The sequence below is a fragment of the Pagrus pagrus genome (genome assembly GCF_965226575.1).
Source record: "Pagrus pagrus genome assembly, chromosome: 3".
NCBI lineage: Eukaryota > Metazoa > Chordata > Actinopteri > Spariformes > Sparidae > Pagrus > Pagrus pagrus.
This window is the reverse complement of record NC_140187.1, coordinates 32,468,933-32,482,138: the sequence shown is the minus strand read 5'-3', so window position 1 is coordinate 32,482,138 and position 13,206 is coordinate 32,468,933. Positions and strand designations below refer to the sequence as shown.

General features: G+C 41.1%; 1 protein-coding gene across 3 annotated transcripts in view; it reads left to right on the top strand.

Moving 5' to 3' along the window:
• Window positions 1-13,206, top strand: part of fhit (fragile histidine triad diadenosine triphosphatase) — a 372,469-nt gene that overhangs the window by 133,164 nt on the left and 226,099 nt on the right. The window lies entirely within an intron of this gene.

The following is a 13,206-nucleotide window of genomic DNA, read 5'->3' as shown; positions in this document are numbered from 1 at the left end:
TTGTTGTCTTCAACAGTGGTGACATTACTCTGTTGTCCAATATTATTCTTCTTGAAAATAATGCATTAGACTAGATAACTTTGGAGCTTTGTTAGTGGCTCCCCTTCCATGGGTGATGCTTGGGCTGGTCATATATATTCTTTTTTTTTGTGCCCTGGATAATTTCATTTCACATTTGATTTCCAAAGAACTGCACTTTAAATTGCTAAAACATTAAAATCCCTAGGGAAAAAAAAAACAGTGACTCGACCTCTGTGTCCTCAGTGGGAGTCATGGCCTATCTCAATAAAAGGAAGAAATCAGTTTTGCTTTTGTCGCTGAAAAGGCTGTTGGCATTTACAAATTGGAAGTGATACAATCTGTGTAAAGTAAACACTAATTGGGTCATCTCTCTACACAGTGAACTAATTGCAGCATTCTAGTTCTTAATTGTGGAATAGTCAGAGTGCATTTGGAATGCTAATGCAGGAGAGACAGCTGGTGAAAGAGAGAGTGGATGAGTCTTCTGGGACCAAATCCAAATTCACCCATGGCTCTCCTCCTCTCTCTGTCTCTCTGTTGCGGCTGAGCAGTTCAGGTAGGTGAATGGAGAGAGATGGGAGGAAGGAGGGGGCTTGCACTGTGCTGTGATTATCTCGGGGCTCCAGCCTTCCTGCTCCTCCTCGGTCAGACTGCACAGCCCACCACGAGTGAGCTGTTTAATCGCTTAGGCGTCATTTAGCCCCATTACAGTGAGTCACACTCATGTTTCAAAGAAAGGGGGATCCCCTCACAGTCATGATTGGATATTAAATTGGTCATAGTAAAACTGCAAATCATCATGCCCTACCCCAACCCCAACCTTTTTCAGGCGGACATACATCAGCATTTTGGTACTTGTTTCAGGACGCAAGAAATGTGTTGTGTGTGCACATGCAGTAGCAGTTATATTGTTTACCCATGCGACACAAAGTTAGCAGTGCAGGTAGTGAGAAATTACTTGTGTATGTCCTAACTATTCATGAGCACTATACAAACACAGAAGCCCATCACACAAGTAATGGCAGCACTTTTTAAACTATCGTTAGCATAGCATCCTTAGAAGAGCACAGAAATACCCCCATTCTGCATGTTATATTAGTAATGTCTGTGTGTATGAAAACCCCGTGGTTAGGCATCAAAATATACCAGACCTAGTGTCTGATATATTTGCCAGATTATGTTAGATGTGTATGAAACCTAATATCAGAAGACTGCAGTGTATACAGGTAGTTTCACTCTGAAGGAGCTATGTCAGTGCAGGATTTAGTAAGTAATGAGCTGTACCTGAATATGGGCCTTTCTTCTTGCAGTACCATTGCAAAAACACCCACAGTTTCAGTCAGATCACTGGATACCAACTCTGCATGCTGACCTACATTTACAAGGTAGTATAAGGCACAAAAAAACCCAACCAAAAAACACTTGAAATGTTGATCTACTCATAACCTTTCAGTCGTTCTGCCTTGCGTGTGTGACAGGTATTATGTGCCAGAGAAGAGAAATTAATGTCCCGGTGAAATATTTCATTTTTCAAGTTAATTTAATTTCCCCCCGTCACAGTTATTGCAGTATTATTTGTTCATAATATGTCATCTCATTATTGGTATTGGTAGTATTGTATTTTTAAGGTATGCAGCCAGTGAGATAAAAAGAGGAACACAGATACATAATGTAGATTCTTGTGCGAGTGGTTTGATTGTTTGGCGATCTGTTGGTAATGCCTCGGGTCTCCTGTATGGGAAATACGCTCTGCCTCCTCACTCAATACAGATGAGTGAGTGCAAGAGCCGCGTGAGTTTTATTCATTCTACTCCCATTACTATTCCCCCTGTTTAAGGTAATTACTGTACGTAAAACACTGCAAACTTATGAACACACGTTAGTAATAGTTTTCGCTGTGTGACTGTGATGTTATCTAAGAGGAAAGATATGTTTTGTACTTGTATTTTGTTGAAAGAGTTAGGTAGCACATGGAGACCCTGTAGCTGCGCTGCCGTATCTGACTGTTTATTTTCTTTTGTCCGCCATTTAAGATAGTATCGGTTACATTTATGCTCTTGCTGCGAGATAAAAGTTTATTTTGTCACTAAAGAGTCCATATGACAGTTGGAATAAGTTAGTGGGTTAAAAACACATAATGTGCTCTTAATTCATTGTGCAAGTAATAAGTTATTTAAAAAGATAATTTAAATAATTTAGAGTAAGTTTAAAAGGTACATTTGTAATGGTATCTGTGGTCCTGATAGTGTTTTACTGAATGTATTCAGACTTGGAAACGTGTCAGTTTGTTTGAATTATTTGAAATGTAACTCAATACAGACGAATGAGTGCAAGAGCCCCATGTGGTATTCCTCATCCTCTCCCATTACTATTCCCCCTGTTTAAGGGCACACCAAGTGCAAGTCTCACAGGTGTCGTTTAGAAATCCACCTATTACTTTTCTTGGATGTTTGAGCCTAACTATGCAGAATGATGTACTGTATGTACAGTAAAAAAAACCTTTGTACTATACTTAACCCCCTCCTTGGCTTCAATGGCAACCCCTACAGGAGCCTCCAATAGAATCTTTCCCCAACAGTCAGAGCTCAGTCAAAAGAAGAGACATCCGAATCACGTTTTTTTTCTTGGCTCCTGATCTTTCAGCATTGAGTAGCTGAGTCCGATCTGGTTGTTTTTGTTATACTTGATTGTTTATTTTCCTACATAACACATGTACAATTTGTATCAGAATTTCACTCATAATCAGTGGATCAGGGGTCTCAAACTCAAATAAGCATGGGGCCACTGCTGGTATTGCCATCTCGTAGGAGGGCCACTACGACGTTCAAGTACAACAAGAAAGCACAATATTATTTAGTATAATAATACTCATAATTGACCGGAGGGTGCAGGTGGGAGTGTGCCGGTGGAAAAGCTCAGTCAGGTAGGGGGGAGCCAGGTTGTGGGCTTTCTAGGTGATCAGGAGGAGTTTGAAGTGGATATGCTGAGGGACGGGGAGGATGTAGTCATGTAGTGATGTAGTAGTTATTTGAAGTTTTTTTTAGGTGTTTTGGATAATGTACCATAGAGGACACTGTTGCAGTAATCCAGTCTGGAAGTGGTGAATGCGTGAGTGAAAGTTTCTGCAGCTGTGAAGGAGAGTGATGGACGGAGGCGGGCAATGGTCTTTAGGTGGAAGAAGGCTATTTTGGTGGCTATGTGTTTTATTTGTTTTTCGAAGGAGAGGGTTTGGCCAAAGATGACACCTAGGTTACAGATATGAGGGGAGGGGAGTGCAGTGGAGCCATCAATGGTGAAGGAGAGGTTGTGGGTGGATTTTGTGTGAGTTTTTGGTACAATAATGATGATTTCCGATTCATCACAGTTCAGTTTGAGGAAGTTGTTTTGAAGCCACAATTTTATTTCCATGATGCAGTCAGGGTTGAGTGACTGGCAGTGGAGATGTAGAGCTTGATGTCGTCTGCAAAGCAGTGGAACCATGACAGCGGATTATGTGACCAGAGGGGAACATGTACAGCATGAAGAGGGGGCTGAGAACTGAACCTTGGGGAACACTGTGGGAGAGGGGAACAGTTGGGGATTTGCAGTTATTGATGCTGGTGAATTGGTGTCTCTCTGTGAGGTAAAATTTGAGCCAGGAGAGGGCAGTGCTGGTGATACTAAAAATGGATTCAAGGCGGGTGAGAAGGATGGAACAGTTGATGCTGTCAAAAGATGCACTGAGGTCAAGTAGGATGAGAATGTTGAGGTTGCATGTATCAGAGAAAAGGAGAAGGTTGTTTGTTATATTGAGCCGAGCTGTTTCAGTACTGTGTTTGGAGCGGAAACCAGATTGGAACAATTTATAGAGGTTACTGGCTGAGAGGTGGGACTTGAGCTGAGAGGCAACTCAGGCAAGGTTCCAGTATTTTGGACAGAAAAGGGAGGTTGGAGATTGGTCTGTAGTTGTCTGGGATGTCAGGGTTGAGTCCATGTTGTTTTGAGAATGGGGATGACAGCAAGTTTAGGAAGGGAGGCCTCGACAAGTCTTGAGGGGACGGGGGCCAGGAGGCAAGTAGAAGTTTTCATTCAAACCATGAGGTCAGAGAGGTCTGTAGGAACTGAGACAGGGACTTGCAGGTTAAAGAGGGCCCAGATGAAGGAGTGGCTAGGGCTGTCGTAGATGGTTTCTATTTTTGTTTGGAGGAATGACAGGAAGGAGGTGCATTTGTTGACTGTAAAGGATTAGGAACCATTGTCCAGGGTTTGAGTTGTTTGTTCATTGTGGAGAATAGTAGTTTGGGGAGCCAGACTGTATGAGTTGACAGTAATAAGTGGGTAGGGTGCTGGAGAGGGCTTCTTTATATTGTTGCACGTGGTCTTTGTTTGTTTTATTGTGGAGTCTTTCCAGTTGACGGCCATGGATTTTCATGTGATGACGGTCGGGAGTGAACCAGGGAGCAGAGTGAGTGAAGGAGACTGTTTTGGTTTTAATGGGTGCAAGCTGGTTGAGGCAGGAGGAGAGAGTGCAGTTGTAGTAATCGGTGAAGTCAGAGGGGGTGTGAAGATCAGGGGGAGGGGAGGTGGACATTTTATCCATGAGGGCAGATGAGAAGGAGGAAGGAGAGATGGAGTTTAGTTTGCAGAAGTTAATTGTGCATTTTTGTTTTGGCAGGGGGGTGGGAAAGTCAATGTCCATGGTAATAGCTAGGTGATCAGAGATACTGAAATCGGAGCCAGAAAGATGATGCATGGTGAGACCAGTGGTGCAGACCAGATCCAGGATGTGACCATGGTTGTGGATGGGGAAATTGACACGTTGAGTGAAGTTAAAGCAGTTCAGTATTTCGATGAATTCAGTGGTTGTTGTTGAGTTTGAGGAGTCCAAGTGTACATTAAAATCCCAGAGGAGGAGGATGGAAGGTGCGAAAGAACATAGCTTGGTCAGGAAATCAGAAAAGTCGACAGAAGAGGAATGATGGGGCATTAGCAATGTCAACGTTAACTAGCATTAGCAACGTAAATGTTTGCTAGCTAGCATTAGCAATGTAAGCTTGTGCAACAAACTGGCAACCACTTGAAGTGGGAGGGATTGACAGCATTGTTGTGATGTGAATGCAATGGAAGGGGGGAGCTGGAATGCCACATTTAGTTGCTGAATATTATTAATAACGCATTTAATGTTGTATAATAAGTGACAGATTAACATACAAAATATTTATCAAAATTAATATATCAAGATTTGGATAATTTAGACACTAAAATTTATTATGAGCTGGGTGTCAGTATCAGTATTCTCATTTTCTTCTAGAATAAAACAAATAAACTGAGACAGAATCAATTTGTGGAGAGTTCAACTCATCTGTGTGTTATGTGGTGGCAATAATGGTTTTCTCAGCAGGATGTCAACCGTGTAACAGTTGATGAAGGAGTTTGTCAGATGTGACACCGTCTTTCTTTTTTGGACACGGTGTGATAAGATGAAATCATCTCTCCACCACAGTGGAGTATCACCATGAGAACACTGGCTTTTTTCAGCACTGCTGTGATTTAAACCTGAATCAAAGGAAAGCCATGAGCGACATTAATCCTCTTGATTCAATATCTCTTGTTATTGCATTTCTCTCATCATTGCTTTAGTTCACAAGATTTAGCATTTTTAATGCCAAGGTCATTTTTTGGTGACATGTAGAACCAAAATCTTTGAGGCAGTCAAATCTTGAGGGCTGTTTGAGTAATTGATATATACAGAATGTGTGTGTGTATATATCCATCTGTATATGTCCATATACAGTACAGACCAAAGGTTTGGACACACCTTCTCATTCAAAGAGTTTTCTTTATTTTCATGACTATGAAAATTGTAGATTCACACTGAAGGCATCAAAACTATGAATTAACACGTGGAATTATATACTTAACAAAAAAGTGTGAAACAACTGAAAATATGTCTTATATTCTAGGTTCTTCAAAGTAGCCACCTTTTGCTTTGATTACTGCTTCGCACACTCTTGGCATTCTCTTGATGAGCTTCAAGAGGTAGTCACCTGAAATGGTCTTCCAACAGTCTTGAAGGAGTTCCCAGAGATGCTTAGCACTTGTTGGCCCTTTTGGACTCTGCGGTCCAGCTCACCCCAAACCATCTCGATTGGGTTCAGGTCCGGTGACTGTGGAGGCCAGGTCATCTGGCGCAGCACCCCATCACTCTCCTTCTTGGTCAAATAGCCCTTACACAGCCTGGAGGTGTGTTTGGGGTCATTGTCCTGTTGAAAAATAAATGATGGTCCAACTAAACGCAAACCGGATGGAATAGCATGCCGCTGCAAGATGCTGTGGTAGCCATGCTGGTTCAGTATGCCTTCAATTTTGAATAAATCCCCAACAGTGTCACCAGCAAAGCACCCCCACACCATCACACCTCCTCCTCCACGCTTCATGGTGGGAACCAGGCATGTAGAGTCCATCCGTTCACCTTTTCTGCGTCGCACAAAGACACGGTGGTTGGAACCAAAGATCTCAAATTTGGACTCATCAGACCAAAGCACAGATTTCCACTGGTCTAATGTCCATTCCTTGTGTTCTTTAGCCCAAACAAGTCTCTTCCGCTTGTTGCCTGTCCTTAGCAGTGGTTTCCTAGCAGCTATTCTACCATGAAGGCCTGATTCACACAGTCTCCTCTTAACAGTTGTTCTAGAGATGTGTCTGCTGCTAGAACTCTGTGTGGCATTGACCTGGTCTCTAATCTGAGCTGCTGTTAACCTGTGATTTCTGAGGCTGGTGACTCGGATGAACTTATCCTCCGCAGCAGAGGTGACTCTTGGTCTTCCTTTCCTGGGGCGGTCCTCATGTGAGCCAGTTTCTTTGTAGCGCTTGATGGTTTTTGCGACTGCACTTGGGGACACTTTCAAAGTTTTCCCAATTTTTCGGACTGACTGACCTTCATTTCTTAAAGTAATGATGGCCACTCGTTTTTCTTTACTTAGCTGCTTTTTTCTTGCCATAATACAAATTCTAACAGTCTATTCAGTAGGACTATCAGCTGTGTATCCACCTGACTTCTGCACAACACAACTGATGGTCCCAACCCCATTTATAAGGCAAGAAGAAAGAAATCCCACTTATTAAACCTGACAGGGCACACCTGTGAAGTGAAAACCATTTCAGGTGACTACCTCTTGAAGCTCATCAAGAGAATGCAGAGTGTGTGCAAAGCAGTAATCAGAGCAAAAGGTGGCTACTTTGAAGAAACTAGAATATAAGGCGTATTTTCAGTTGTTTTACACTTTTTTGTTAAGTACATATTTCCACAAGTGTTAATTCATAGTTTTGACGCCTTCAGTGTGAATCTACAATGTCAATAGTCATGAAAAGAAAGGAAACTCATTGAATGAGAAGGTGTGTCCAAACTTTTGGTCTGTACTGTACATATATATATATATATATATATATATATATATATATATATATGTACGTGTGTGTGTGTCTGTCTGTCTGTCTGTCTGTCTGTGTGTGTGTGTGTGTGTGTATGTATATAAAAACCAAAGAACAGAGCAGTTTGTAGTGAGCGAGTGAAGAGTGACAATCGGTGGCTGAGCTCAGAGTAGATAGCTGTTAGCCACTGGAGCAGACGGAACATTTAGCAGAAAGGTTGTTTAGTGGCGGGACATGTACAGTACAGGCTACAGTTTACACCATGAACAAACTCTGCAGCTCCTTCATACACAAGAAGACCTAATGTTTGAGTGACAGCTACAGATATTTATTTTTTCAGAGGACGCCATTGCCACGGCATTAAACACGCTGCAGCATGGCAGAAAAGAGGGGGGGACTTTTTGTCTGTTGTATAGCATTTATCCATGCTAAATAACATGTCCTGCTGATCACCAGTTTATGTGATTGGCCACCGTAACATGCAAAAAGTCCTGTTTATTTTTTGTCCCCACCCAAACATTATATATATTAGGATTACACTGATTACTAGCTCAGACTGGGCTATTTTTTGCTGGGGAATAATCAAACAAATATAACAAAGTATGCACTCCAGGGCTGCAGTCCATACTTTGTTATATTTGTTTGATGATGATTGAATATGATTTAATAAATATTGAAATATAGATGACAAGTTTAAAAATGTTGTTATGGGTAAATTCCTTGTTATATGAATTGAGAAATTAAAAAAATGCTAGATTTATCCAAAAATAATTGAACGATCAATTGAAAAAATAATAGATTAATCAATAAAAAAATAATCATTAGGTGCAGCCCCACAGTGATCAAATCATGGCCCTGAGTTTCTCTCTCCCCCCTCTGGAACTAGACATGCTGTTTTATTTCCTCATTGAGTCTGTACCAAACTGTGTGTCGAAGCACATTAATTAGCAGTTTACTGTGTAACAGAATCAAAATCCTGGTTGGATATTAGTTTGTTACTCAGAACTATCTAAAGTTAGGGTTAGTTTATTGCACATAATTCTTACATCTTACAATGTAAACTGTTTCAAGATGTCAATGTCCTTTATTGCTCAACAACATGTAAAAATAGAATAAGAATCAAAGACATAATACACAAGTAAGACTTAAAAGTTTGTTTTAGTTTGAGCTTGTGAAATGTAGTAAGTAGGGGAGAGAGGTTTTCCCCTCGATCTGTTTCCCGGGACAGGGATACAGTAAAATAAAATGACTGAATGTTGTATTTCTTTACATTCTGTGTGTGTGTGTAGCAGACAGGAGCAGCAGAGCTGGGCTGAGCTACTGTGACCACATGACTAATTAGCCATGTCACCATGGACCTTTTTGTACTTAATGGCCCATCTTCCAACAGGTCTTCCAGCCCCCAGAAATGCATTGTCACACTGAGAGCAGTATCCCAAATGATCCCAAAGAATTATTCATTCTAATAAATCAAAAGGTTTTCTTTTCTATAGGTTTACTAACTACTAAAATCATGCATATTGTGCTGAATACAAGGGATCTTATCTGTATTTACAATGTAGCCTGAATCTGCACTCTACAGTATTCACATTTCATCAGCCCATAACATTAGGTGTTGTTTACTGTTGCTATGGCAACAAATGACAACTGCTATTAGCACATTTTAGCTAGTTTAGTCCCATCGTCTGAGGAACAATAACCCTTAAATTTACAATTTGGCATATTTGAACAAAATCAACAACAGCTAACAACAGCCATAGTCCTTACAACCGTAACTAATGTGTTGTCACGGGTTGGATTATCAAAATTAGAAAAAATACATTAGCATTAGTGATGGTAGGGTCCACAAGTATGCAAGCTGGACCTTTGTCAAAACTTGTTAAAGATCCAGAGCAGACAGAGAGAAGGAGGCGGAAAAATGTAACAACATCATCATTCCTTATGTCAGGGGAATATCTGAGAAACTCAGGAGGATCTTCAATAAACATATAATATCCCGGTTCACTTCAAACCTAGCAACACACTGAGGCAGAAACTTTCATACATTGTGGAGACAAAACAACCTCTCCATGAACGAATGGCACAACACAGAAGGGCCAACTCCTCAGGTCAAGGCTCTGCTGTCCATGTTACCGGCCTCAGGGCTAGGGGTACCTGGGCCAGTAGTTATTTTGCCTCACAGCCCTCGATGACTGTGGAGCAGTGAGGAGTGAGACAAGTTTGTCAGTATGCATCCAGCTCAGTCACCATTTTATTCTGACGTGAAATAACACAATACATTTCACCAAAATTAGCTATATTCAATCTCAGTCATTTCTCACATATGTTCTGTATCAAAAATAATAGAAAAATAAAATGACATGCCCTTTAACATCACTTCCTATAGTGCCTTCAATTCTCACTCAAAGATAAAATTATACTCCAGTCAAACAATGCACATTTCACATTCACAGTATTGTTAACTGTTCCTCTGACTGTCACATAAGTTACTTCAATTACCAGGACGTGAGCATTTCATGAACTTCTATCTAACTAGACACTTTTACATAACTTCAGTGTCAAAATGTATGAAAGGGTTGACACAAAACAACAACATTAACAATACAACCATAATACATATATTTCTCTTCTCTCTAGAAACTAACTTACTTCAGTCCATTTACATGACCAACATGACCCGATGGCCGCCATTACAAAACTACGACGCCATTAATACTCTTCCGCGGTCATTTCATCCATAACTTATTAACTCAAAACTAATATTTTCCCTGTCATAAGACACTGGTACTTTCCTGTACTTATTATCTTAAGAAAATGATCGTAACATCCACAGTCACTTTACGCTGTTACCTCTTAGTCATTGCGAGTTGCACTATGTAAACGATAGGTGTTAGCTTAAAAATGCTACACTCGACACAAAGCTACGTCCAACTCGACCATTAACCCTTCGTTTCTCACACACATCCAGCCGGATGGTTCATTAACATTTTATGAGTCTGTAAACACAATATTAGTCAATTTACACTATATTTCACATACCTGTGGAGCAGTGAGGAATGAGACAAGTTTGTCAGTATGCATCCAGCTCAGTCGCCATTTTATTCTGACGTGACCTGACCGATGCGGCTGAACTGGGTGTTCCCCACTGAACCAGGCATTATAGCGACACCTAGTGTCACAAACAAATCATAGCATTTGAATTAAATTAAATTAAATGTAGACTGTTTATATTGTAGTTTTTTAAGAGTTTTTTTTTTAAAAAGATAAGGGGGGTGTCAACATTTAGTTTGTTTTTAATAGAGGTCATTTTCCAACCCTCTACATCCACTTACATCTGAAGGAGATAAATCATTCCTTTGAGGACAACAATGTAATCATTTTGTCCAGAGAAGACTAAAAAGAAGTAAAAGAATCGATCTATGTCAAACTGGAATGACCGTTTTTGAACAGAGGAGGTGGCTTAAGACATTCCTGATCACCCACCTACAATGCAGTACTGAGTTCTCTCCCCAGACAGCTTAACAACCATTCACACCTGGGCTCACCTAGCCCTAGCAACCCACATGAAGGCCGGTTTGACCAACGACCCACAAGTGGACCTAGCGACTCTGAAACTCAGAGCTCACACGTGTCCTTAACAACTCTGTAAGGACACTCCCACACAGAGTTTAAAAGCCTGCAGCTCCTCTCCACTTAGTTAGAACTGAAGGAGCCTCTTGGATGAGAGGTGAAAAAAGACCTGCCTCCCTCAACTTTAGACATTCCTGGACAAAACTGTACAGAGGTCCCAGTTTATATTACATTTTTTTTTTTCATTTGATCTATTCATGCTTTTGACTTGAAGTACCAGCCCTTTTTCTTTCTTTACATTTTTCTACTTACTATGTTTATTGTTTATTTTTCAAATGTTGAAAAACTACTTGGCAAAAAATGTGATTCTGATTAGGGCGCTTGTGTGTCCAAGTTACATGCCTGGTCAATATACTGTACAAACACAAGTAGTTTAGTTGTAGGTGGTGTTTATCAGAAAAAAAGCACCAGTAATGTTCTACTTTAGATGCTGACCTGCTCATGTGCAGTCCTTTTGTATGAACATCTGCTGCTGGACCTGTCGCCCTCCCACGTCCACGGCCTCTGCCTCCACTTCCTCGGACACTGCTGGTTGCCCTCCTGTGGTCCTCTGACATCATGATGTGCTTTGCTCTGGTGTGTCTTCGTCATCAGAGTCAACAATGCTCTCATTGTGGAAGCTCTAACATGCAAAACATCATATCATCATGAGTCCAATACAATATTCACGTTCGTCTGTGAATCACTGAGGGAAACAAAAAAATAAAACATGTAGCAGGCCCACCACTAATCTTGATGTTTTAGCTTTGCCCTATCTAACGCTCGTGAGAAGTGGATGGCTTTAGAAGGTAATGCACATCACCTATTTCAGCAGCCAAGCAGCGCCTCGTAGTGAAGTCAGTTACAATGGGTCAGCTGGTCAATATGGCATTTTTGGATAGAGGAGAACTGCCATTTGTTTGAGAAACAGCCTTGACTGTATCAAACAAGCCATGCAGTTTAGACTTCGCTCTGCTCTGCTCTGCTTGCATTCACAGCCACTCTCGATTGCTCATACTCTCACTCGCTCAACCACACACTCACTTTGCAACACACACACACCTTCTGTTTTTTATAGTTTCATTATTACTAGCAATGCAACTGTAGCAAGGAACTCACTATCTTGATGCTCATTCATCTTCCGAGGGCCCTAAATGGATGTGTATGTTTAACCTGCTAGTGAAATGAGCATATTAGTATGTCGCTGTCAGCATTTAGGTCAAAGCCCCACTGTGCCTTAGTACAACTTTACGCAGCTGTTAACATGGCTATAAACTCTGCGGCTTGTTTACAGTTTTAATCAGTGTTCAATTATTGGGGACAACTCGACATCCTCCTCTGTTCTGTTCTCTGCTGCATCAGCTGAAGCCTCACTAGCAAAGCTAACCGTTCAAACCAGTCCTGCTCAAATCCACTGTGTGGCTGTCAGTGCATGAGGAGTCCATATTGACCAGCAAAAATGCCTTTTTCGGATGCTTCAGTGAAACCTAAGCCATCACTGGCTTGTATAGAGTTTTCATTTGTTTTTGTAACTATGGTAAATGGTAAATGGTCTTGCATTTCTATAGCGCTTTTCCAGTCTACTGACAGCTGAAAGCGCTTTACAATACTTGGCACATTCACCCATTCACACACACATTCATACACTGATGCCGGAGGCTGCCATGCAAGGCGCCAACTGTTCATCAGGAGCAATTTGGGGTTCAGTATCTTGCCCAAGGACACTTCGACATGTAACTGAGGGGAGCCGGGACTCGAACCAGTGACCTTCCGATTACTAGACGACCCGCTCTACCTCCTGAGCTACAGTCGCCCCTATGCTTCCAAAAATATTGGATGACCACCAAACATTAATATCTAGTTAAAGATGTATGAAAAATGTCTGGTGAACTATTCAGGAAGACGCTTGAACAGAAACATGACATTGTGGTGACAGGGGAAGCAGGGGCGTATTATGTGTCAGTCTGATTTCATTTGTTGAATTTGTGAAAGTGATGTTTCAGATTAAGCAAAGCAATTTCCACAACACTTTTTGACAGATACATCAAAGAGTATCTTTTTTGTGTGTCTTCGGTAGACAGTATTGTTTTGACAGTCACGATGTGTGTGGTTTATTTTTGTTCTCTTGATGATGTTTGTAATGTTACTATTGTTGGATGTAGAATT